The sequence below is a fragment of the Erpetoichthys calabaricus genome, chromosome 12 (assembly GCF_900747795.2).
Source record: "Erpetoichthys calabaricus chromosome 12, fErpCal1.3, whole genome shotgun sequence".
NCBI lineage: Eukaryota > Metazoa > Chordata > Cladistia > Polypteriformes > Polypteridae > Erpetoichthys > Erpetoichthys calabaricus.
In genome coordinates, this window is record NC_041405.2 from 115,788,233 (window position 1) to 115,810,839 (window position 22,607).

Genomic DNA, 22,607 nt, shown 5'->3' on the forward strand with positions numbered 1-22,607 from the left:
TTGTAGTAACCTATTTTGTACTTTCCTTTCATATTACAAGTATACATATACAACACAGCTATAACTGGGACATCTGTGGTGATCTAAAAGTAGTGGCACTGCTACCACGAATGCAACTCAGATATACAAAATACTATTGTTTGGGACAGCCATCGTAAAGAGTCTCACTACATTAAAAAGAACTGGCCGCTCTGTAAGCATTAATTTCCGTGGTAGAAAAGCGTTTCACACAAACCATTTGTTGATCTTTCTTCCTCTTCCTATTAAATCTGGACTGATGAAAAATTTCATGAAAGTGATAAACAAGGAAGGTGTCTGATTTGAGACAGATGTTTCCACAAATAACTGATGCCAATATTAAGGAAAGCATTTATGTTGATCCACAAATCAGACACATCAACAATGACAAGAGTTTCAAAGATCTGCTATTAAGGCCAGCAGCAATCATATTGATGGCATTCAAGGATGTTGTTACAAATTTCATTGGCAGCTACAGAGAAACTACATCCAGCTGATTGTGCTTCAAGCACACTAAACCACAAAAAAACAAAATGTTATTAAAGATTCATTTTCTGAATTCAATAGTAGAATCTATTAAGGCTGGACGACTATTGTTGAAAATTAAAACCAGAAGCATCAGATGCTGAGTACAACTGAAAATCAATAAAAAAAAAAAAATTCAGTTCCAATGCAATTTGTCAGCATTATTAAGTGACTAAACACACTACATTAAAAAAGTTAATTTCATGGTACTCCAAATTCCTATGTAATAGAGAAAATGTGAAACAATATTTGTGTTTAGCATGAACACATCTCTCATAATTGCCAAAAATGCTTAGAAAGCAAAGCTTTTGAAAAAAAAAACGGTTGTGTTGTGTAATTACCAAGTAAAAATTACAACTGGTTTCTTTAAGTTCTTAACAACCATGTGCAAGCAGAAGGGACTCTACTACTATGATCACTCATCAATCCCTATTTGAATGACTGGCATGTCCAATTCGTCCCTTTTAATAACTTTTTCTCCTCTCCCTTTTTTGACTTACTTTCAGTATGTGCCTCTCAAATCTATACTCTTTCATAACAGCTGCTATTAGAGACGTGTCTTCTCATTCCGCAATCACATTATACAAATTCTGTCTTGTTGAACAGACTGTGCTGCTTTAACAGCACATTCTCAGTCAATGCATTCAATCTAGACCTGACAAGTTTAAATGAGGCATTCTAGTATTTATACTACTCCAAAATATTTTAAAAAGACCTGAGTTGAACCATTTGTTTCTATTATTTTTTAATTTTCATGCGGGTACAAGTATTCTTCATTCACTAGAGAGGTTACTGATGAATCCTCCTGCATGCAAAAGCCTTCAATGGCAGATAGGGCTGCAATGACTAGTCGACGTAATCGACGACATCGAACTACAAAAAATCGTCGACACAGATTTTTTTATTGTTGACCCGTCATAAACAGAACCTTCAATAGAGGCTCCAGTCACAATGAATCACATTGGTTTTTGTAACTGCAGTGCACTACATGAACGTCTGGGGGTAGTATCGCTTGTTATTGTTTGTCAAGACTGCACACAGTCCTACCAACCAAGAAAGAACCTCTGAAGAGAAGAAGAATGTAGAGGAAAATAAACGTGGTTGCAATGGCGAGTCGGAGTCGGAGGGGGAAGGAGATGGAAAAAAATTGAGACATAAACTTTCTAAAGTGTGGGAGCACTTCACCAAAAAAAAAAAAATTTTGAATGCAAATTATGCAAAGCAGAGCTTTCTTTTCATGGCTACACCACCGCGATGCATGAGCATCTGAAACACAAGCATCCTGGAGCTGTGATGCCGACGTCTCTTGAGAATTTATGCTGCCGCTGTAAGTTAGTTAGTTAGGGTCAGATCAGGAGGGAGAGCGTGACCAAGACTGAGAAAATAAAAGTGAAAAAAGCTAACTTTTACAAGTAACAAATTCACACCCGATCTGACGCTGTTCGTTTTCAAATACTATCGGATTAGTTCGATGATGTTTTCTGATTGGTACTATTCAGGTCATACAATGATTTCTTCAAAATGTCACATATATTTGGCTCTTTCATTTTTTCCCCCCGGTGCTGCACGCTGACACTAGAAGGTGCGAGCTTATTCAGTGCGAGCAGGACCACGCAGGTGGCCAGTTGCTTGTGCTATAACAAGCTTAACCTGGCGGGGTTCAAAGCACATGTACTGTGCAAGGCATGTACAGGGTCCACTGAGAAAAGATGAGCGTTCATGGCTCACCTTGCAGAGGAACATTCTTTCCTTTGCATGTCCTGGAGTCCTGTGCAAACTGGGCAAGATCGGGAAAAAAAAAAACACGGTCACTGATTACAACCGCAAGAAGGCGTGTGAATAAATATGAATAATATGAATAATGTTGCATCCGTGCCACAATGTTTTTCAAAATGTACTATAAGGTCATAAAATGAATAATTCCATATATCATATATACCTATGCTCTGTTTTTTTTGTCAGTGTGGCTTTGACATCACGGGCCATAAGGTGCATACTAATTCAGCGTAAGCAGGAACACTCAATAAAATTGAATAAAAAAAATCAAGTGACAATGAGATATGAATAAGGCAGATTCGCCAGCGTTTGTGTGTCAGCTTTTATCCATCCAGATCAGAGAATTTCCAGTTCGATTGTCTCAAAAAACCACTCACATCTACAGTTATTCCCAGTTTTAGATAAAAAGTAACAGTGTCAGATCCCTGGGGGGGGGGCGGTAGTATGTATTGTGATCGTGACTGAGAGAATAAAAGTGAAAAAAAAAGGTAACTTTTACAAGTCCTATACATTTACAGTGGCTGTTACAGACGCAAATCAAATGTAAGTGTTTATTGTATAATATTAACAATAACAGCAACTCACTACTCAAAACTGTAAATATACGAGGCAGTCAGGATCGAACCGGAGACTCTTGATTATAAGTCAGCAATTCCTACCGCTGCGCCACGGAAGCTATTGTGTCATCCTTGAACCTTTTGTGAAAGTGTTTATTTGATCTTTGCACTTCAGGCTTTACACATTATATAATTTATGTCTACACTTTGTCATCCATCCATCCATCCATTTTCCAACCCGCTGAATCCGAACACAGGGTCACGGGGGTCTGCTGGAGCCAATCCCAGCCAACACAGGGCGCAAGGAAGGGAACCAATCCCAGGCGGGGCGCCAGCCCACTTATTACTAAAATATGAAAAATGTTTTTGTTTTAACGATGTATTTTTTTGGTTAAGCTAAATGCACTTTTTTTGTTTAAAGACTATGTGCACTTTAGTTTGTATTGTTTAATATATTTCTTTTTTATTGTGATGGTCACACTAATATAAAATCATCTGATTATTTTCAAATTCATATGTTTCACTGGTTGTTATTTTAATTTTATTATTATTAATTTTAATCAAGTTAATGCAGATACATCAGGGTGACATTCACAGGTGGACAGACGTGAGCAGATGAGGTAAGACATGCACTGGAGCCCAGAACAGGTTGTACAACCACAGGTCACAGGCTTCAAAATAGTCAGGCATGAAATAATCATGACTAATTGAAAAAAAAAAATTTGAACGATTAGTCGACTACCAAAGTAATCATTAGTTGCAGCCCTAATGGCAGACTAAGCCCACTTGACTTCCATAGCTGAATCACCCGAGTCTGCTACCAAGGGAGCTAACTGGCTTCAATGTGAAGCATGTGCTGCCAGTGTTAAAGGTTTTTCAAGGACATAACAGTAAATCTAGAAATGATTCTTCTTCAGTCCCTCATCCATGATCCATGCCTGGAAATTTCCATCTAAAAACCTGAAATTCTTTGTCATCCCTTCATTAATTCCCAATTGCATTACTGCACTAATTTCCATTATAATGAACTAGCAAAATAAATAAATAAACTGACAGACTGCCTGGCATATAATCATGAACGTCCTCAGCGTTGTATCAACATGTTTTCTTATATATTCTTTTTATTCAGTTATGCAACCTTACAGTTCAATTTATCATAGGACATGAACGTACAATACCTGAGACATTCTGAACGTCCCCTCCTCACTACTGGAGAGTCTTTTTGTTTAAATAGGTAAACGTTTGTGACTGCCCATCCTGTTAAACTGCCTCACTATTTAAACTTTTTAAATATTTGCTTTTTTCTACTGAAATATACAAAATGCATTGTTTGATCTGTGGTACATCACCTTATCTTTTTCTGCATCATGCCTAAGTATGGCAAGGAGGCTCAGCAAGCCACATGGCAGCCTTCTAGCACAGAAAACTCAATTTCATTCTTTGCTCAAGTGTCTTCTGTGTGAAGTTTTCTTTCACAATCCACGGACATGGTGTCAGAATGAATAGTGATTCTAAATTGCCCCGTGTGTGAGTAAGAGTGATTGTGCCCTGAATTGACACCCCAGTTGTGGCTGAATCCTTCCATTAACCTACTAATGGCAGGATAGGCACTAACTCCCTGAGCTGCCAAGCTACACAGAAAACTACATAGAAACAGAACTGATGGAGAGATTTATTATGCTTGCCACATTGATGAACTGCCTCATAGACTTCACTTCTCTGACGTTTTTATAGTATTGTTTCTTATATGACTATATTATTAAATATGTGGTAGTGTTCTTTGCGACAGTGAATAGAATGAAAGGTGTTATAGTAAATGTCATTTGATTAATGAATAAATTCACAGATAATTTCCGGTAATTTGTGTCAATTGATTTGATTTATCTTTGAATATATTTGCTTGGACACATTTGGCCCTTTGCCTACCATTTAGTTATCTGCATTTACACAATGGAAATATCTGGTTGTCTTCAGCCTTTCAAAACAATGCACTTATTGAGATGAACACTTATGAAAACACTAAAGTGACTTAAAAATAAAACCTAAAACACACCATTAAGAAAAGGCAAAGAAATAAAAGCCTGCTACACTTCAGTTTAGATTGCTTGCGACACAAAATGTATACCTGTCTAACAAACACAATTATCGCATCAATAAATCATGTGGTTTCCTCCGCATGGGTGAAGGTCAACATGTTTTTCTGCCAGGAAAGTCAAAATGAGAAACTGAGCACAAGTTGGGTTTGTCAATTATTCTGTGCCAGTATAAGAATCAGAAAGATAACACACTTTAACCGTAATAGGTTATGATTACGAAGCTAAGGTTTACACCACGTTAAAAACCACTCTTCTAATCACAGAGCTGTTGTGTTATGGACAGCAGTTCAAAATACACATGGTTTACACCTTATAACCACCCATTCATCTTTTTTTTTAAATCCACTTTCTCTAATACAGAGTCTTGGGCACTAGGCAGCATAAGGCATAAAAGCAGGAACCATCAGTCCATCACTGTCATGCACCCACCAAACACTCATACTGCACCAGTTTAGAGTAACAAAGTGACATAATGTGCATGTCTGTGGGACGTAGGAGGAAACCAGAATACCTTGAAAAGAATTACACGGGCTTGGGAGAAACCAGCACATTTTTGATACAAAGTTACCAGACTAAGAATCAAACACAAATCCCTGGAACAACAGTATACGAGGTAGCAGCACTACCAATACACTTTTGAAGTTCTAGATTTGCTTATGAATTTCTGTTTCATACAATGAAAAAAGTCACACAAGAGCATATGCATTGTATTGCTTGCTTTGATATCAAAATTGTGTGTTCTGTTTTTTTCTGAGGTACAGTACGTACATGAACTTTTACAAAATAAAAATACAGTACTGTACAAAAAATATAAGTATGAAAAAAAACAATCTTGTGTGTCAAATGTCCAGTTTCTGTCACTTAAATTTAGAATTGTTGTATTCAGATATAAACCTTGTTTCTCTCCTTTTGGAGACTCTTTATTAAGGTCATTATAAAAGAACGGACCAGACAATGTCATTAACATATATATCTGGTTAGAGTAGGACTGTAGACATCGTGCTTATAGAGAGATAATTACGGTACAAGAAGTATAATAAAAATAAAACTGAAAAACACCATTGAATATGCAGTCAAAATTGGATTTCCTTAGAATATATGTCAGTGGATTTGATTTCTTACTGTGGATACTGTATATATACTGTAAACAGCATATACAGTCACACACACCAGAGGATTGCCTTCTAGGTTCACCTAAGGTATGTGGTACCACCCCGGGACAACAGGGGGTACTGCCACTTACTATCTTGTCTCCTTTTACCTTCACAGCCTTGAGAAAACCCCCATTAAGGGCAACAAAACCAAAGAAGTCCTGCCCCTTCCGGTCTGCTCGGTATAAAAGGGAGATGCTTCCGGAAGGTGGTGTCTCATTTTGGACCTGACGGAGTTAAAAAGAGAGAGAGAGAAAGTGTCTTGCTAAAGATTGACCACTTTAACAGGGGCATTGTCTTGACTATATAGTACCATCAAGCAAATGTTTTGTTTGAACGTTTTTGACTTTCTAATTGTAGTAGTAAGTTGTACCGTGTTAGCATTTATGGATATAACGTGAAGTCAAGCAGAATGACAGCTTTTATTGGCTAACTGAACAGATTACCATATGCAAGCTTTCGAGGCAGCTCAGGCCCCTTCTTCAACCTGCCTGAAGATGGAGCCTAAGCTGCCTCAGAAGCTTGTATATTGTAATATGTTCAGTTAACCAACAAAAGCTGTCATTTTATTTGACTTCTCATGACTTTCTGTTGAAATTAAACTGGCCCTAATCTAAACCCTAATCGTTCGAAGATCTGCCTCATCATTCACCCTGCTACTATATATATATATATATATATATATATATATATATATATGTATATATATATCACTAGCCATCCCCCGCAACTTTGCCCGCATATTAGTGAAACAGGACAGTGAGGAGGGCCCCACCCAGCTCTATACTCCTGATGTCACTCTTCCACCTCCCCTCAGCCCACAGCCTCTGTCTCGGATTAGAGCGAATATTTCGCTCCTGCAAGTGAACTATGATCCATAGCGCAATGAGATAAGTTGCAAAATCAACCAGAATGTTCAAGCAAATTATAGAAAAAATAAAATCTAAATGCATTAAGTAGTTCTCTCGTTCATTAACTAAGCGGAGTTAAGGTTATGCCCCAAGGCAGACGCGTGAGTGAGGAGGGCCCCGCCCCCCTCCTCGCAGCACGATGAGTCTCTCTTGGATTTGTGCTAATAAATCGGTACTGCAAGCAAACTATGATACTTAGCGCGATAAGAAAGTCACAAAAACAACAGAATGTTCAAGGAAATTATTAAAAAAATCTGTTATGTAGTTCTCTCGTGAAAAGTGGACAGACATACAAATGGGTCTAAAAAACTAACACAAGAAATTTTGTGCTTGGACCACGAAATTTTTAGAACCGTTTCTTAGCGAACACCTGTGGGCCAAGGGTAACCTACATGCCAAATTTCAAGTCCCAGGTCATCATGGTTTGGGACATTTCGTGATGAGTGAGTCAGTGGTATCCATCCATCCATCCCGCTATATCCTAACTACAGGGTCACGGGGGTCTGCTGGAGCCAATCCCAGACAATACAGGGCGCAAGGCAGGAAACAAACCCCGAGCAGGGCGCCAGCCCACCGCAGGGCACACACACACCCACACACCAAGCACACACTAGGGACAATTTAGGACCGCCAATGCACCTAACCTGCATGTCTTTGGACTGCAGGAGGAAATCGGAGCACCCGGAGGAAACCCATGCAGACACGGGGAGAACATGCAAACTCCACGCAGGGAGGACCCGGGAAGCGAACCCGGGTCTCCTTACTACGAGGCATCAGCGCTACCACTGCGCCACCATGCTGCCCTCAGTGGTATCTCTTTTTATATATATATATATATCTATTACTGTATATATATATATATATATATATATATATATATATATATATATATATATATACACACTTTAAAAATCCAGTAAAAATACATTACATTAGCCTTATATTTTCACTGTAAAAATACTGTAATAAAATAAATGGATACAATAATATTAGATGGATAAATACATATCATTTTACAGTTAAGCAGTGTTTTAGCTGTCAATGTCAATGAATTGTTTCAATGTAAAAGACAATGTGCAATTTTAAGAATTACTATTGCATTGCTGTAAACTCATAATTGTATGGATTTTGAATTTGTATAAAGTTAGCATATTTGGATAAGGGAATGCCTCCTTTGCAGCAAAGCTGAAAATTCTTCTTTATAGCCACCATATGTTTTTTGTGGTCATAGAAACTGATTTATGTTGCATTATTTTCAATATACTGGAAAAAATGTAGCACACCCTAAGTAAAAAATGGCATATTTTCTTATCCACTGGAGGGCATGAATTGTACTCTGTAAGCATTGCATTATATGACTAAATCTGTTGACATTTTTTTTTATATTATAGTGTTAAGTGAGGTTGTTAACCTCATACAGGTAAATAAAGTGTGCACTGTAGGTATATTATAAGTTAAAAGTTATATCATTCAAATATTTAGCTTGGTTTGATTTTATATAATTGTAAGATGTAAATTAAAAGAGAATGAAGCAATTCAATTTAATATTAACAATGATAGATAAAAAACAAACTAGTCTATGCTCCTGTTTTTGACACTTAAATGATTGCTAGTTACATTACAACTACATTTTTAACAGAGTGCATATATACAACAATGCTCTCTTAATCATTTCTGCAAAATTTATACCTAATGAAATAAGTTCCTGAAGATAATCTAAGACAAAGTTAGTGAGGTTAAACATTTATTTTTTCTAAATGTGTAATTGCTTTTTCAATATTCATCAATCCTCTTTTCAGCAATAAGATTAAAGATAGATTGTGTAAACCAAACGTATTGTCCCAAAACATATGCTTACTTCCAAAGAACTTGTTGAAATGATTGATTCATCACACCTGCTATTCTGCCTTGAGGTATGTAGCCTCATCCTAGGAATAAAGAGAACGGCTTGTGACACCAAATCTGTGCATGTGAAAACTGAAAGGGACACGTCTCCTTTGCTGAAAGTAAAAAGGAGGTACAGACTTTCATTTTTCCTATAATAATAATAATATGTCATCCTTAAACTGATGGTAGTAGGAAGAAAACTCATGTCATGTTACCCACTGAACCTTCAATATGCAAAAGTGGAGATGACTGCTGGCTCACGCTTCAATCAGTTTTGAGAACTTTGACTCATAGATATTTAAAAGGCGCCAGATGTTTCTCTTTTGTTCTTTGAGGGTGCTTTAAATTCCTCTTTTCTTTCAATGCATCAGCATTTTAAGATCCCAAACAGAATGTATCATATGACTGTAACTGAAATATTATAAGCCCTTCTATCTTTATCTAAAAGACATTTTTTTTATCCAATGTGTATACTGCAGTTTCCTAATTCCTTAAGTGTTCACCACAGCCACCAACATTATACAAAACTGTCCTTGGTGAGGATAAGAATCATTAATCTTCCCAGCTACCTCCTTCTGGTTCGCACATTCGCATATCAGAATTATCTGTACATGTACAACTTGGTGTCTGGATGTAAACACAAGGTCTGAACAGCATAAAAATATACTATCGGCCAATGGCGTGGTCTTGCTGCACTTCACTTTACTGCACAGAAGGATTTGGATGCTTTCACATACATGGGTGAACTATCCCAAGCAGCAAAAATCATACATGTTCTGTGAAAAACTGAACGTAAAAAAAAGCCTTAGGTTAACTGCTCAATGCTAATAGTATAACAGGTTTTAGGGTCAGTTCTGATAGTTTTTGATATCTTCATTTTAATGTATAACTTTTTATAAAGAGTTCAAAATGGTCAGGCTTTCTATTCAATACTTATCTTCAAATTACTATTATGTCCAGACATTATGTAAAGGAACTGCCAAAAAGTACAGTACAATAAATAATACTGAATGATCCTCAATTATGATGAAGCATGCTATTTTTTTTTATCAGACAGCTACTGTATTTTACACATTTTTTCCTTTATCAATGACTAGCTCTTCCTCACGGCTCCATCCACATTGTAGTGAAAGAGGACAAACTTTATAAATCATTAAACAAACAGGTATCGCTAGCTAAGCGGAGGCAAGGTATGCTCCAAAATGTGGCCAGAGGTAGACCGACTCGAACGGAGGCTGGCGTGAGAGTGAGGAGGGCCCCTGACCGGCTCTCCAGTCCTGACATCACGCTTCCCTCTCCCCTCGGCCCACAGCCTCTCTATCGGATTAACACAAATAAATCGCTCCTGCAATCAAACCATGATACTTTGCGTGACGCCAGAAGTTGCAAAATCAACCCGAATGTTCAAGCAAATTACAGAAAAAAACCCGATCTTAATCCGTTCAGTAGTTCTCTCATGAAAAGCGGACAGACAGACAGACAGATGTTTTGATTTTATATATAGAGGGATGTGTAATTGCCTATAGTATTTTTTTTTTCTTAAAACATTACTTACCAGGATCTTTAGTTACGGTGCACTGAAACTTTGGAGACATCTGTCTATCAGTGTAGACAGTGATGCAATTTACAGCAAGTCCAGGCTGACGATTCTTTACTTTAGCATATTATATCCTTACTGAGCTGCCAAAGTTGAAATGGAGGCAGACTTTGTAAATGTAATTAAAGAACCAGAACATGAAAGAGAAATGAAGTCTGTAAATGGGCAAGGGTCAAAACCAAAATAAATCACAAGAGCCAGAACCTGATAAGTGAACCAAAAGTTGAAGTTAAAGCCACATAAAAGCCTGTCTTTCTAAGATGATTTTGTCACTAACTAAATGCATGAAATTGTTGTTTGAAGAAACCAGAAATTTGGAAAAGAACAATGGCATCTTATATACTCATTAAGTGATGACATCACACAATACAACTTCCTGTTGTCATCTGATGGCAAAGAAGCAACTCTGCTGCCAACAATGGGATGGCCACCATCAGGAAAAAATATTAAAAATGCCAGTGCCCGAAATTGACAAAATGAAGATAATAAATTGATGACTGTATATATACAAACACATATAAAATATATGTTGCATGCTATGTACTATATATATTTTATTCATTTATCCATTTACTTTATTTGTACTGTACTTTCTCCACTGTTCTGAAAAGGCATGAAAGTATGAATTTTATTGTACTATAATAATAATAATTCTTTACATTTATATAGCACTTTTCTCAGTACTCAAAGCACTATCCATACAGGGAGGAACCGGGAAGCGAACCCACAATCTTCCACAGTCTCCTTACTGCAAAGCCTGTGAAGACACTATCTATGGGATCCGGTATGGGATTCTGGCCTGTACTCAGAGCTGCTGAGGTAAACTCCAGCTCTCTGCCACATTAGGTGGATTAAGCATAGTCAGTAATTAGTAGAGGCAAGCCTACTTTGAGCAATAATGCACAAATAGCAGACACTGTTCCAGATCGTCATACCACACAGTGCATTTACGAGTATAATTCCATGAAAATCATTCAGTTTAGGTCTAAAAAGAAATATGGTGTTTCTGTGTGTTACTACACCTGTTACTTTATGTATACTTCATCATTCTGCCCTGACTATATTAACAAATCTGTGTATTTTATGTTTTTTTCTAGTACAGTATAAACTGCAATTTACAAAAAAAGGTTAATACATTTTAATAACAAAACATCTTTTCATACATTCCAGAGGGAACAAAAATATAATATGCCTCTAAGTAGTGTGGCATGCACTTAACAGATGTTACTGTGCCCTAAGCTATTTCTTCTACACACAACTATATACTAAGGTGGAAAACTGAACTGGAATAACCCCACATATGGACATAAAATGCAATGTAAATACTTTTTTCTTTCTTTTACTAAAATGTACAACTCCATAAAACACATTAGATATGATCAGGACTAATTCTGTGCAGATTTTAGTGTTGATTTTTGTTTAGACATTGCCTTCTGCTCTTCTAAACATAAGATGTGACCAAAACCTACATTTCACTACAAATGAGTTTTTGATTAAGTAAACTTGTAACTGATTGATGTCGAGTATAAGTGGTGAAAGACTTGTTGGTATCTAACTTAATGTGAAAATGTGGACTCGGGTCCTTTAACAGCATTTGAAAGCTCACCATAAAATGTCAAAGAGCACAGCACTGCCTGGTAGCCATCAGAATATTATAATGACTCTCGGCTTATGAAGTTACCCTCAACAGTGAAGAATTCCAAAGCAAAAGAAAAAGAAGTAGATAGTGAAAGAAGTGAGCAAACGGTGTGTTCTGCACTTAAATGAGTTAGAATTAGCTTTTGCTAAAAGAAAAAATAATAATTTCTGAAATTTTACAGTCTGGAAGTATTTATATTCATAATTTGGAAGGACAAAATACCATGAATTGTGAGAAAAAGATAATTGTTAAAGACAGTATACAGACAATGAGAACCCAAAAAGGACAGGGACAATGTAATAGGAAAAAGGTTATTTTTGTTGAACTGCCTTTTTCTTTAAATAGTAGTTGCAAAGGTACATTACACTATTAATCACTAAAGAATTGCCTAAAAATAACATTTTTCAGCAACATACATAGTTCAGTGATCATTAGAGGGTTCAGAGAATGGTAAGTGGCATATTCAAACAAAAATCTTTAAAAAGCTGTGTCTGTCTAGAAAATAATTCACTCTGATCCATTAGAAAATGCTCAGCCTAAGAACCGAGTCAGGTCTGAAATAGACTGAAGAAAGTCAAAATCAAAAGACCGCCATCCATCCATTATCCAACCCGCTAAATCCTAACACAGGGTCACGGGGGTCTGCTGGAGCCGATCCCAGCTAACACAGGGCGCAAGGCAGGAACAAATCCCGGGGCAGGGTGCCAGCCCACCGCAGAAGACCACCATTCTCACATAATATTTTTAACAGATAAATTGAAAGACTGACACATCTGCAAATACATAAGGACAAGTAATTTCTTATGAGCTGCAGTGTGAGTGAAATATCAAACTAATATATATTGTAACCAAATTACCCAGCAAATCCGTTTTTTAAAATTATATATTAATCTTGGAACTTCTGGCTAATCATAACTCTAAGAAGTGTTAATCATATAAGGAAATGTAAATTTTTATCTATTTTATTGCATAACATTAAACTTATAAAAGGAATTACTGTATCACCCCATAACAGAATGTTCTTTTTTAGACTAACAACAGTTAAAGAGATGTGTCAGTACCGTTCGGTGCCGAGGGGTGTGACATGCAGTCCTGTGCCGAGGGGCAGGTGGCTACTACAGTTTAAAAAGACAGTAGAATTGACTGGAGGCGATTCAGTTCTGCAGAGAGAAGAGAAGGGCAGAATTCATGTCAGTGTTTTTGAATTACTAGAATATTGTTTTTTTTTTTCTTTAGTACTCAAATTTTGGCAATGCACTGTATCAGTGCCTGCTCCCAACCTCTCCCTCCCTCTCTCTCTCTCTCTCTCTATTAACTGAGGTTATAAGCTAAGCACACAACAAGTTAGAATATTATGTTCTGTACTGCTCTCATTTAATTTTTTATTATATAACTTTGCTTTATGCTTTAATAAATAAAATAAAACATTTTAATAATAATTTGTTTCAGATTTTTGTATTTCTCTGGTGCTAGGGGTTCAGGTGTGGTGGACAATAGGATGATGTGTACTTCAGGGCTACAACTGGTAACCAAAACTTTTAAAGCCCCATCACCAGGAGCTAGGCCAGAGGTTTTGGAACTAGAGCATGAATCTTACATTCCTAAGGTCACCACTGCCTCTCCATCTCCATCTCCAAACCCTTAGCCTGGGAAGGAGACACAGAAAAACAGACCGGGCTCTAGACAATTAGTTAGAAAATGTACGCAAGATGTAACATTCAGGCGCATTCAGAGACTAGGTTAACTGATATGAAAGATGGCGCATTTCACATTTTTTATTTACTTCATCAAACACTCATTTTTTTTATAAATATTTTTATAGCAATGAATCAAATTCCATAATAATAGCAACAATAGAATGCTGTTATATATGTTAGTAGATTACATTAAATATGTACATTTTAACAGCACTTTTTAATGTATGTAGTTAAAAACAGAGTATAAACAGGCTTGTTGTTGTTCAGTAGCTTTTATAGACAGCAGTCTCCAATTCAAGTGATATAGAAATGGAATTGATTAATATGTGTTAGTGGTGGAGGGTCTGTGACTAATTGTTGTTCAATTTTCTTTAACATAACATTTTCAGACGTATACCCAATATATTAATATCCAATCAGAAGCATTTGAATAATATCTACTAACATAAAATGACTAATACTACTACAACAACAACATTTATTTATATAGCACATTTTCATACAAACAATGTAGCTCAAAGTGCTTTATATGATGAAGAAAGAGAAAAAAGACAAAATAAATAAGAATTAAAATTAGGGAACATTAATTAACATAGAATAAAAGTAAGGTCCAATGGTCAGGAAGGACAGAAAAAACAAAAAAAAACTCCAGACGGCTGGAGAAAAAGATAAAATCTGCAGGGGTTCCAAGGCCATGAGACCACCCAGCCCCCTCTAGGCATTCTACCTAACATAAATGACCTCAATCAGTCCTCATGGTATTCAAGGTTCACATGGAAGAATTTGATGATGGCGGTCATGAGGACTTCTGGCCTTTAATCCATCAATGTAGGGACATCACAGTGCTTTACAGGTGGCGGTGGCGAAGAAAAAAAAATAAAATCACAATCAATTGAAAGGAGAAAAGCAACTGAAATAAATAAATAAATTCTCCATCTACTGTAGCTATTAATGTGTTAAAAGAAAGTAATTTGTTAAAATTATTTAAATAATTATGAACTTGAAAAGGAACTGATTTATTGTATAACATGAATATGAAAGGTAGCAATAATCTTAAAGATGTTAATTTCAGTCTACAGATACATGGAAACCTGCGGTTGGCTGGCGCATCTGCCCTGAATTTGTTCCTGCCTTGCGCCCTGTGATGGCTGGGATTGGCTCCAGCAGACCCCCGTGACCCTGAGTTAGGATATAGCAAGTTGGACGATGACTGACTGACTGACTGACTGACTGACAGATACATGGAAACAAAGCAATTGTTCAGGTATGAATAACCAGTTAAAACATACTCAGTCTGTTGTACGTTATACTGTTAAGTAATCAGCGTGGCACACACTGTAATACTGCCCTATTCTTGTTGCATGCTCAGCGGCTCTGTTTCTTTTGCCCAGAGATCAGGATTTCTAAACCCGTCCTAAGTTTATATTATCTTTCACATGTAATTAATTAGTTTAAACACCATTTAGCTGCAGCTTGATAACATCGGTTTTTTACAATAATAATATGCAGATAATATTAGTTCAGTCAATTCAGTCTTATATATACACTTACATAATTTCCTCTTTCACTTATATCCGGAGAAGTGTCTCTTTTAGTACTCTAATGGCTAACTTATCTAAAGCAGCAGGAAAAGAGTGCTGCTGTATGAGCTGTTTGTCTGTGAGCTTCCCTCGGCAGCTGACTGACTTGAATTGAGCATCTGAGTGGCTAGCAGAGAAGTAAAAGAGGAAAATATACAAAATATACAAGATCAAGCAATCGATCTCAAGGTAAACAGTAAATTAATTTGTAGTTGAAGCTGCACCGAATGTTTCTCCATTTGAGATAGACAGGTTCACAAATTTGTCAATGCTTCTCAATGGGAGATTTTGAAATTTCAAAAATTTGTACAGCACAACCTGTTCCAGATATCTCAATGAAAACTGAACTGTCGCGACAGATGTCCTTGAAGAATAAGTGTGCCACACTTCAACAAAACTGGTCCACGGAGGGTAGCCAGTAGTTACACACAGACAGAAATACAGACATGGATATCGCAATAATTGCTTCACACATTATATGTGAACATATGTAAAAGCTGAAGGTGAGTACCATTAAAGTGGATGTACAAGATCAAAAAAAATGTTTTTTTATATATATATATATATATATGTGTGTGTGTGTGTGCGCTGACTTTAAATAAAGACAGCACTGCTATTTAAATAGACAGCACTGCTATCATTTCTTGACATTTTCCTGTGCTTAAATTGTTCTTTTGTATCTGAAATACTTGTAGAATGATCTGTAAACATATGTGGTGGGTTAATGCGATTTAGTTCACAAGATTCAGTCTTTAAAATCATGTTTGTTAATTACTTCACACTCCTCATTACTATTTTCATAAATACCTTTTGTGACAGCCTCTGGTATTCAAGTGCAGAATATTTAAGCTAACTTAATAAATATCAGGCACTGTAGCAACTCATCTTGATTAAAGTCAAAGAGCACAGGCGGTAGAGTCTGTAAGCAGTGGACGGAGCAGCAGCCATGACTGCACACAGCGCAGCAGTAGGTAAAGCAAAGCTGGGTGTTGAGACTGTTTAATTGATTTATTGTTTATTGTTTAGCCTTGTGCACTGCTCCATGCTGCTTATTAGAGGCAGACATGGGAGCAATTGTGATTGATCTAGGATATCTGTGCCCTTGCCTGTTCTGAAGGAGTGAAAGAATTAATTTTCCAGGCAAGAAGTAGAAAGAGGAGAAAGCTCAGAGGGCAAGAAACAGTACTTGATTCTGAGGTACTGCAGTTAAGGGAAAAAGTAAGTTTAAGGAGTGAAAGAAAACCCTTGGGAAAAGACAGAACCCAGCAGTGTTTCGAAATTCTGAAACTTGCCGTTTACACCAGTTGTAACTTAGCTTAAGTATTCTCCTATAATGAGCTATAGCTGTTTTTCATAATTCTTACAGATACAGCACTCCTTTTGCACAAGACTGACTCCTGTCACCATATTCCTGAATATTTTAAATTCAGGTATAGTACTCAGCTTTAAAATTTTGGTACAAACATATAAATCCATCATTTCATTGTATAAGGACTTTTCCCATTTATTCTTTGTGCAATGCAGCATAAATATCTGTTTATGTCAGGTAATGTATTCAGATTCTACATTGACAAAAACCAACAGAGGCAGGCAGGTGCATTTTAAACATTTTCCACTGAAGAGGAAAATCTGTTTCTGCTCCCTGTGCAATGTACTGCTAAGCACTGTCATGCAACAGAGAAGGCTTTCCATTGGATGAGCTGGGAGACAATAGCAAAAATAGAATATTTTTTTAAAGTGATTTATTATTACATTCAAATGGGGAATGCGGTATTGCACCATTTAGCACTGTGGCATCATAGTACTTGGGCTGCAGATTCAGCATGGCGCAGCTGGCACATTCTCCTCACTTTATTGGGTTTCATAAAGAGACTTCACTTTTCTATTACTCGCCAAAGACATGCAGACTAGGTATAAACTATCCATTTACTTGTTTTCTAAACCATTTATCCATTTCAGTGCTGATGTCTGAGGGCAGCTGTTGTTGAGCAATTGTCTGTTCCAGAAGCATTCCAGTAAGGTGAAGTCAAATCCTGGATTGATCATCAGTCCATTATTACCCATATTCATTAGAATATGAGAACAATCTAGACAATTCAGCCCAAAAAACCTCACCAATCCTATCCACCTAACTTCTCAACAATAATGTCAAGTCAAGTTTTGTAGGTCTCTAAAGCCCCACTCTCTACCACACTACTTGGTAATTGATTCCATGTGTCTGTGGTTCTTCTAAGGTTTTTGCAAAATTTACCCCACACAAGTTTCCACGTCTATTTCCGTGTTCTTATTGAACTCATTTTAAAGTAACAGCCTGGATCCACTGTACTAATTCCTTTCAGAATTTTAAACACTTCAGTCATGTCACCACTTATCTATGGTTGTTTAAATTGAAAAGTTTCAGCTACCTCAATGTTTCTTCATAGCTCACATTCCACTCATAATAGTAAATATAAAGTTTCAAATGAAGCTATCACACATGCAGGAAAAACAGAAATGTATTATAAAAATTCAGAAACAGCAAAAATACAACTCCAAACAGACAGTGCCCAAGCCAGGATATAAACCCAAGACTCTGGAGCTGTTCCCACCTCTTCTCAAACATGCCACCCCAAAGATGTATATCAGTGGCATGTCTATGTTAAGGGCAAGTGGGGCACTGTCCACATCTCTCAGCAGATGCTGCTATCATGTAACAGTTTAATAAGTAGTTAATTGCTAATGCTCCGTGTACGACTTTATTTTTCTACCTTTTATTTTTCTCTTTTTTTATTTTTTTTTTATTGATCACTCCTATCACTTTCTTTTATGTGGATTTGTGAATTTCCCCTTGGGATTAATAAAGTATCTATCTATCTATCTATCTATCTATCTATCTATCTATCTATCTATCTATCTATCTATCTATCTATCTATCTATCTATCTATCTATCTATCTATCTATCTATCTATCTAATTCACCTCAGCAATTGAACACTGTCAAGAATATGGTTACAGCAAATTTGATTTAGTTGTCATGATCAAAATTTTCCATATTTCCAAGATAGGCTCAATGTGATTTCTTATCTAACAAATATTTCTTTTTGGAGTATGTGAAATGATTTTTTTGCCTTGGCATACGTTTGCTCAGCTTGAACTTTTTAGTTCTGCTTTGGGGCTAGACTGCAAGAGCCTTTGTAAGCTACCTACTGATTGATTTTTTTGTGACACAATTTAATGGGTTCATGAGCTTGTACATCTCCCTATTTTGAACTATCATGAATCAGGTCAATTATTTTTTCAATTCAATTTAGCACTGTGCCAATTTAAAAAAAAAAAGAACTGGAGATTTATGAATATTTATGCCAGTTTATGTTTTTGGTTTTGAGTATTTAATTTTAATGTTGACCAATCTTTTAATACTGTCCTTTGGTCACTGCACTGTATCACAGTATTTTGTGTGATTTTTTTATGCCATTACTTGGCTAACATTTATCATTTATAGTACTGGTGGCCTAATATATTGTGAAATGTAGTCTCTCTCTCTCTCTCTCTCACACCACTGAGGTTATTCAAAGCTATCTCCTTCTTTGGCCACTTTTCAACACTGCTGCCATTCTGATCTTTCACGTTTACCTCTATGAAGCTGCAGTTATCTTTTTATGTACCCCATCTACTGCCTGAACATTTACACGGCTGGCTCTGCCTCACATCATTCACTTGGGGTCATAGGCAATACTTTCTGCACTCACTTCCCCCAACACTATGAGCTGATCCAAGCCAGGATCCTTTACAAGATCGCTGGTGGCCACATATCCAGGCCACTGGATTTTAGCAGATGAAGCAGGTAAATCCTGCCCTTTAACTGCTTGATGATTTCTGAAGACCACTTCTGAAGGCCTCTTTTAGGTTCTCTCTCTCACACACACACCCACACTTATATACACACATCCTCTGCTCATCTTCCGTATGGCTTTGCCCCTTCTAACAGTGCCTCTCTGCCAGCTGTGTATGGTCCCACCAGAGTTTTCATGCCAAAATGCCACTGTGTGATTCTGATTTTACAAGTGGCTCCAGCACACTTGACTAGGACTGGTTCTCCACTCTTGCTAGAAAGATGTTGAAAGGCCCATTTCCATTGAAACATTCTACTATACTTTTGTCTTACATGTTCAAAATTAAGATGTCTAATTAACCTCTTCCTCCTAACTGGTTGTATCAAAGCTTTAGAATTTCCAGATTTAACTTTGAGTATTAAGAAAGCAATACGATAGTAACTTCAATGCACCTTAAAGATTGGTTCTTAAACTGTGGTCCTAGAGATCCCTTAGCGCAATTACAGTCTGACTTGCTCAGTAATAAAGGGCTTATTCATTAGTCAGAATGTGTTCCCTGGCTTATACATTTATTTTCCTTTCAGATGTCTTCTTTGTTCATTGTTATGTTATTCTTTTCATGGCTTTATTGTACATTTGTCATTTTAGTTTTCTTTTCAATGTTTTGTGTACTTAAATGTGTTCTCCAGTATTCCTTGTATTTTGTGGGTGAAACCCAAATGGCGGGATCACCCCCCAACCATTAATGGCAGACTGAGAAGCAAATTTGTTTTTATTTCTTCTGATTTTGAATGTCTACCTTTTCATTGTTTTTCTGTTCTGTTTTTTTTTGTTATTCTCTAGACCAGCGTTTCTCAACCTTTAAGTATACAGTATGTGACCTAAGTTTTCATAACAGTTTTAATCAAGCCCTCCTAACGTTTTTTTTTAAAGGAGCCTACTAATACCAATTTGTTCTTTTTTAATTAATGATATATCATAGATGCATATTTTATTATACCTACTTAACTTTTATCAACATTTATCTAACTCTATATTTATTTTTGTAGTATGAGAATGTAGTTTAAGTTAATTTGTTTTGGTTTCAATAGATGTATTTTTCATATTTTCAATTCTTGTTTTCTTTTTTTCACATCTTTGCGCCCCCCTTTTTGTTACTTCGCACCCCCCTAGGGGGGCCCACCCCACAGATTGAGAACCACTGCTCTAGACTCTGTATTGAGATTCATTTGCTCTGTGTTGCCTTTCGGCAAACCTTTTTTGCTTACAGCATTTGTATTAACATTTTTATTCATAAACATTCCTTGTTTGTATTGCTTCTAATAAGCAAGAGTTTTCATGGTTCACCCTCTTGTAAGGCATTTTTGGGTGTTTGGAGACTTCAGACTATTTTTGAACTTTAAAAGTCTGTTCTCCAGTCAGGCCCGATCCCAGTTGCCCAGAGTCAGGTTGGCTTAAGTGAAACCTACATTGGGGCAGGTGAGAGACAATGCTGACCTCTTTGTGTGGGTCTTTTTGAATGGCTCACCTATATTGTTATTTTGTGGTGACAGTATCGCAGCACTTCATCCTTCTATATATATGTATATATATTTTTTTGCTTAATAGTCATTCTGCAGAGCCATTCCAACAGCCCTGGTCATTGGGCAGGGATTAAAAGTGAGTGGGATGCTCAACTTCCTCAGCTAAAGCCCACTTGTGCACTTGCACACGTTCATTCTGGGCCAGTTTAGTGTCCCCAATCAATCTAAGAGAAAACCCACACAAACATGGTAGGACATGAACCATCCACATAGATAATTATCCCGGCAAACTCATTCCTTTGAGGCCGTGAGGCAGCAGCACTAGCTACAATGTCAAGGAGAGTAACTTTCAATCAAAAATATATTTTCAGATGAAGTGCGCTCTTTTACAATTCTTGCCAAATAAGAAATACTCAACTGTGTGTACTCTGCTCTTGTAAGACATTTAGCAAACATACCGTACAAAGGAGTGGATTAATATTCCTGAACTTTTTCCTTTTTCTGATTCATGGTAATGCAAATAGTGGAAGAGTTCCTATTTTTTGCACTTTTCACATATCTGCTTCAGAAAGAATCTATTTAAGATAGAGATTAAAAAAAAAAAGAAAAATGAATGTGGGGACTAAGCAGGCTCTAGTGGTGACTGCCTTGCCAACACAGTCATGGTGCAAGCTTATTTAATAACGTGTTAGCTAGAACAGCAGTGCTTTCAAGACTACTTCCTTAATTTTATGAATCTCAGCAGTTTAAAGAACTCAATCCCCATGACGTCCAATTACGATGTTACTCCTTCCTTTGCTGGATAACACTGAGAATAACACAAATGGCTGTAAAGAAAGTGATTGATGCTCCTGCTTTTAATAAACATTTGAACTCTTTATAAACTTTAATAAATGAAAATGAAATATTAGGTGAGAGAAAAAGAATGACAAATTTGAATCTAAACTGATTGGTCTCTTGTTGCACAGAGTCAAGCATTATTAAAATTATGACCATTAAAAGGCACTAAGAGCCCAACGTTAAGGGCCTAATAAAATAGGCTGGTAACTAAACTCATTAATAATCTCATAAAACACATAATAAAATCCATGATAGGTCTATGGTTTCACAGGCTTTGGAATTTCTATATATATTTGCATTTTTAATCCTTTGCAACTGCTATGAATGGATTATAGATCATTGTGTAGTGTTTTCCCCCAATGATCTGTTTTTTTTCCGTTATTAAAATGAATATTAAATCACCACAGTTATGCCAGCCAATCACTCTGTCCATTTTGTTAAACTTATGAGCCAAAGCCTACAGTATGTTGACAGCATTAGCTGCAAGGGAGGAACCAGCACTGGATGAGACATCAATCTATGACTAGGCAAACTATCTCAAGCCTATTCACACTGAGACAGTTTATAGTCAATAATTAACCCGACATGCAAGCTTTTGGCATGTGGGAGGAATCCAAATCATCCTACAAAATCCCAGGAGACGAAGAAAAGCACGCCAAGCTCTATACAATGGCCAGATCCCTCATCTGTGAGGCAGTCAGTGGCAGTAAACACTGCACCTCTTTGCCCTCCCAAAGATACAGTTCATTGTAAATGGCATAAGCTTGTAATATATATACAAATAAATATTAGGCACAGGTCAAAAACTGTTTCCTACTGAGTACTTGTCTCTTTGAGGTACAACCAAAGAAAGAAGCATCAAATATAAAAAACTTGGCTTGATGACTCATAGTTAACATGCAGTTTTAACCATCCACACATAATTGAGCACTTGGAATTTTCATTTAATAATCTTCAGTTTTAAACTGCTTGAATGATTGTTCCTTTGTAAGACTGGA

At 36.7% G+C, this 22,607-nt stretch overlaps 1 protein-coding gene and 1 long non-coding RNA gene across 2 annotated transcripts in view; one reads left to right on the forward strand and one right to left on the reverse strand.

Moving 5' to 3' along the window:
* The window catches only part of rab9b (RAB9B, member RAS oncogene family), a 1,039,984-nt gene that overhangs the window by 788,220 nt on the left and 229,157 nt on the right, over nt 1-22,607 (forward strand). The window lies entirely within an intron of this gene.
* LOC127529839 (uncharacterized) overlaps nt 13,221-22,607 on the reverse strand; it is a 184,609-nt gene continuing 175,222 nt past the window's right edge. Inside the window, exon 2 of the long non-coding RNA XR_007936454.1 lies at nt 13,221-13,317. This is a non-coding gene — a long non-coding RNA (uncharacterized LOC127529839). The remainder of the gene's footprint in view (nt 13,318-22,607) is intronic.